This window comes from Athene cunicularia (genome assembly GCF_003259725.1).
Source record: "Athene cunicularia isolate RWA chromosome 20 unlocalized genomic scaffold, athCun1 chr20_part1, whole genome shotgun sequence".
NCBI classification, from domain to species: Eukaryota; Metazoa; Chordata; class Aves; order Strigiformes; family Strigidae; genus Athene; species Athene cunicularia.
Genome location: NW_020799125.1, coordinates 11914437 through 11920144, shown reverse-complemented (window position 1 = coordinate 11920144; position 5708 = coordinate 11914437).

Here is a 5708-nt window from a genome sequence, read left to right as displayed (position 1 = left end):
CCCCCCCCCCCCCCTTTGGCCTTTATGGATTACTGGTGAAACTCACTTGTACAGTTTGGATGTTTGATAGATAAAGCACGTATGAAAAAAAAAGGAAAAAAATATAAATACAAAAATCTCAACACTGTGCATTCAGTGTCTTTTCTTTCTAGCTTAAAAGAAGGAAGGTAAATAATGTCAAGTCAATGAATATCAGATATATTTTTTGACTGTACATTACAGTGAAGTGTAATCTTTTTTTTACAACTGCGAGTCCATCTTATTTATTCTTGTAAATGTTCCCAGACAATGTTTGTAATATGGGCTGTGTTGCAAATCCATAAAATAAATCTGTGATCTGAGATTAATGTTTTACTAAAAGACTCTTGTACTTGTGCCTTTTCTTTGCACTTAGAGGGTACAATGCACTGCAAGTAGTACTACTAGAAGTGACGGTGTCATTGCATGGAAAAGAGCAAGACCAGCTTCTTGTCGCAGTGATGGGCAGCTGGCTTTGCATCATGGTTATCGTTCAGAGGGAGCTCAAGGGCAGCAAAGAGAATTAGAGAATTCACCAGGCACTTCAGTCTAGTTGCAGATTTTGAGTCAACCCTCTCAGAAGTGAGCCGAGTATGTGAGCTAAGCATTTTTGAGAATTACTGTCTTATCAGCATGAGTTAGAACAAGCATATTTCTGCAATGTTTTCTTTCTAACAGGTATTACTATATTGTTTTCTAGGTATTCAAGTGCTTAAAAGAGATTGCTAATATGTTACTGAGATTTTTCTAGTGTTTTTCATAGACAGACACACAAGGTGGTTTTGTGCAGATGTTGTATGCCAAACCCAGCCATAGGATATGGGTGTCAGCAGTGAATATTTTCACACATTTACCAGCAGGCTGCCATCTTCTGGTCTTCTACCCGCAGTTACCAGCAGACACAGGTGGCAGTGCTTGCCATCTGACTCACTCCGCGCAAAGGAGTAGACTGGAGGCAGAAAGTAGACAAGGCTTTCGTGCTCTGAAGACTGCTTTATGCCTAGAATACAAGGAGGAGTGCATCATGATTCACAGCTTAGTGTCAGAACGGGAGAGTCCAGTCATGCTACACTCATACAACCCAACTGGTAAGAGCTACTCTTTATGGCATTGTTAATTAGCCTGACTAAAAAAAAAAATATTATTAAAATAAGGCATCTTAACAAGGATGATGTAGCTCCTATTCTTCGTAAAGCATAGTAAATCTACGTTGGAAGCATACTTTACTGTTCCTTTCTGTATGTATTCACTATTCTCTTTCGAAAATATTTGTTTTGATTCTTCATGGCCATGAACAAAACTCTGTTACTGCACCAGGTATGAGTGTTTGGCCCAGACACAGATGTTTTTTCATTGGTCTGATGGAGCAAATTCCCCAACTTAATTGTGGTGAACATTCAGATGTTCATTCGAAGGGCTCATTATAATGAGGTTAGGCTATATAAAACACCCTTCAGTCACACACAGTTGTTATACCAGGGAACCAGCTAGAAGAAGTTGATACCAAAGAAAGCTCCTCACCACAGTGTTAGATTGATGGGAAATTTTACCCGTACAGTCCTGAACTGTTTCAAGAGGCAGTTGTATATTCATAGCAATTAATTACAGTTCATCTTGGCACTTCATCCAGATTTATGAAAAAGATTTTACTGACCCTTGATAATAACAACAGGTTGCATTCATGGAAGGTAGACAGCAGAGACAGCTCTGCTATGTTCCAGATGGTCTTGAAAGATAGAAGTGCCAGCATTGAGGAGCAGACACAAATTCACCTTTGTCCTCTTGCTGCCCAGCGCAGGGATAGCAGTGGGTTAAAGCTGCTGAGAGAAGACAGATGCAGAAGCCTTAAACCCACTGGGGTCCAAAGTCCTTCACACCCTGTTCCTGTTGCTGTGACACCTGCCCAGGTGTGAATCCAGCAGATAGTTTTCCCAGGTCAGTCATTGCCTTCAAGTATCAGCTGCTGCTTTTCCATCCATCCCCATGATAACCTGTACCATCATACTGATACTGCTGAAAGGTCTGTCAGGGTTGACAGACACACTCTGCCTGAGCTGAAGATCTCAGTTTCACAAGTTAAACCTTTAAATATCATCTCTCACTCTGAGCTGACTGTGCAGCTATTGTTTAACAGCAGGCTTCAAAACTGGGACCTATTCACGTGGCTGTCTCCATGATACTTGTCCAGCTGAGAGGGAACACGGGTGACTGTCCTGCCAGTGAGAAAAAGGCCTCTCAGGAGCCTGAGTGTGTCTGGATAAAGCAATACAAGATGGATGGGTTGGCTTGTCCTCTGGATGTGCCCATTTTGCTCCTCCAACTGAGTTAGCTAGGTGGCCACTACTGACTTCGGCAACTGATTTTGAGATGGCTGCATTTAGATGAGACGTGTTCCCCCTGTTAGTACATACCTGCAAGCAAATGACCTGTGACATTAAAAAAATGACATAAAAAGAGAAGGAACAGATTTAATGCTTCTTGTTTATGCTTGGCAGTTATTCTTCTGAGCCATCCAGCCTGGCTGTTTCAGGTCATTTTTTGTCAAGTTCCACATTTGAAAAACAATGAAAAATTATTTTTTAAAAAAGTGCTGTTCTGTGTTAATTTTACTTTTGTACACTGAGATACAACTTTTTAATTTACAGGATCTAAACCAAATAAAAATACTTGTACTCTTTCTTGAAATGATTTGGGGTTTTATGAATTATTTCTGTGTCTATTTGGGAGTATGTCATATTTCTTACTATGAGTGTATTTATAAATAGCTTGTAAAAGTTTATCCATAAAATGTTTATATATTGTGAATCAGTAGCTACAGAGCATTTATGGTACAGGTCAATAGGGTTACTTAAAAGTCTGTAACATTTACTGATGTGTTTATAAATACCTATAATGTACTCTTTATGCCAAAAGCAATATAATATTTAGTACTCCTTTATTAATACATTGTAAATGATATACTGTTAAGATAAACTGTAACGTGATGGAATTTTCAGCAATGTGGTGAAATAGCTTTTTTATTGCATATATAAATGGTTCCCTCTAAAACAACTGTGAGAGAAAGCCTGTCTTGCATAGAAAAATCAGTGAAATATGCAGCACCTTATTCTGGAGATGGATAAAGCCTAGAGTTTCTAGCAATAATCCCCTCAGTAGGCTCATGTATAGGATGACTGCAAGCCTTGATCCATGTAAGACTGAGAGACTGAAGAGCTTGTACTAAATATCCTTTTATTTAAAATTTCCAAAAGTGTTCCTGGGAGTATTGTTTCACTTACATTTTATGACTGAGTATGCTGAGAAGGAAGGAGAAGCCACCAGTTATTGCCTGAGCCTGTTATGTAGGAAACACTTACCTCAGCCCTTGGCTCCACCATGGACTTACCATCTGTTAGTAGCAAAGTTATGTTGTTGGTACTTAGAACGGGAAGTTTGTAACGGCCTTCTCTGGCACAGTGCCTGAGTGTGGGATATCACAAATTGGGGTGATAAGATGGATCTTTCTTCCAAGTAATGTACTGAATTGTACTTGAACTGTTTCAGACTTTTTCCATCCATAGGATCCACGTGGAGCTTCTTACCCAACAGCAGAGCATTCCAAGAGCACGTACAACAGCAAGAATCTCCGTTCAGGATTGAGATAGTCTGGTTTCGTACATCACTCTTGCAGGTGAACCTGTTCGATCGGCAAAGTGGGGAAGCAATTGTGTGTGCAACTCTGTGTGCAAGTGTGCTTCTTGCCAGTGTCTTCTGTCATCTCCTCCGAAAAGCTGAGCACAAATATACCTCTAAGACAAGAGTGACTGGAAGGCTTTATTGAAAGTGTTTATACACTCCAGAGTGCTGACAGTGAAAGAATGGGTTGTCTAGGAAAGCGCTGGTGATGTGCAAAGAACCAAAATTATTGTTTATTCTGGTGCCATAGGAACTATCTTGCAAGGAAAAATAGGCTTTGACAAAGGAGGTAATGAGCAACCCCAGTTCTCTGTGCTTGTGTGTACACGCAGTTGAATTATAATTATACCACATGGCTGAATGTGCAAATACACCACTTGTAAGCAGCCAGTTTCCATCTCATTTGTATAATAAGAGGCATCACAACATGTGCTACTGGTTCCTGCGTTGGTTGGAGTGTGAAGGATTAGCTGTGGCTTGAGTCAAAATTAATACCAAAATCCAAAATAAGCACTTAGTTTGTTTTGTTTTTGCTCAGGATCCTAATGAAATTTCTTGGGTTTCGGAGGTTGTATGTAGAAATTATTTTAGCCTTTACAGATCTGGGCTTTTTGCTTACTCCATACAAATGGTAACACTCTCTCTGTTGTAGCAGACAGAAACTTTGCTTAAGAAACATGCATGGTATAGGAGAAAGGTTTTTGTCTGTTATTTGGTGAGGCCTTTATTGCTTCCAGTCATGGAGGTCCTCCACACATCCCTTAACCAGTCTTTTGCACAAAACTCCTGAGATCTGTTGCTCAGTCTTCTGTTATTCAGAGCTGGTTTGTATCAGGTAAAGAAGGAACTAAGTGCTGCTGTTCTCTTTCAGTAACATTTTTACACTGAAGTCTAGAACCTGCAAGCTTTTTATGATGAATGGGATCTGTTACACATGTTCACTGCTTGCTGTGTTACTGGTAAACGACCCTTATTTTTTTAACCTGGCACACTCCAGGTTTCATTGTCTAAAAATGTTCTTGTTTTAGCAGGTGTTGAAATAAAGCCCCCTACATCTAGAAATTCAAATGCTGCTTAGTATGGATGTGCTCACCCTGCAGTCGGGTCAGGACTGAAGTGTTTATCTGTGGCTTGGCCCAAGCTCAGGGTTGGAAAAGGAGACACAAGTGAGTCTGGGCAGGAGGGCTTGGCCCCTGCTCCGGCTCCCTCCACACATCTCCAACAAATGGCAGCCTCTCACCGGCCTCCCACGCTGAGCTGGTGTGCGAGGTCTGAGTCAAATAGTCCCCTTCCACCAGCCTCACGTCCCTTATTAAACAGACTAGCTGCAAAAATATTCATCGTGGCATGAACAAGTATTAAGTCAAAACTCAGTTTGGGCTGTAAACATGCAAATAATACTCTTTGACAAACTCCTGCTGCTGCTGTTGCTCATGTGCATCAGCTTTGCAGGTTTGGAAACTAATTTTTGCAAATTGCAGCTTAGAAATGATAGGGCCAGGCTAAAAAGACACTCTAACTCTGTGGAAGCACAAAGCAGATAGTAACTTGCTGAAAGAGAGTGGATCTCTGCCAGTACCAGACGTAACAGTTTTTAGTCTGAAAGCATGTTGAATAACGTCAGAAATTTATATGCATTGCTCTGTGGAAAACACTGCCCTTTCTTATGTGCTGCTACTTATTCTTTTTTGTCTGCTGCTTTTAAAGTAATTTTCCCACTGTGGAGCCTGCATGAAACTGCTCAAGCAGTGGCCAGCCTTTGCAAGCAGGGACTACAAGGAGATCAGAGAGAAACGTTTATTCCTGGGAATCGTGCTGGATTTTTAGGGAGATAACTCCATCACTTCAGGATGCAATTATTTGCAATTTTCTCGCTGTCTCACAGACTTCTGAAAGAAGGGGAAGTCTTAGAAGTTATCGGTCCCAAAGCAAGCTCTGAGGAGTTGATAAGAGCATGCTGCACCCTTTGAACCTGAGGGGCAAACTTAAAAAAAAAGTATGGCAGATGGATTTAA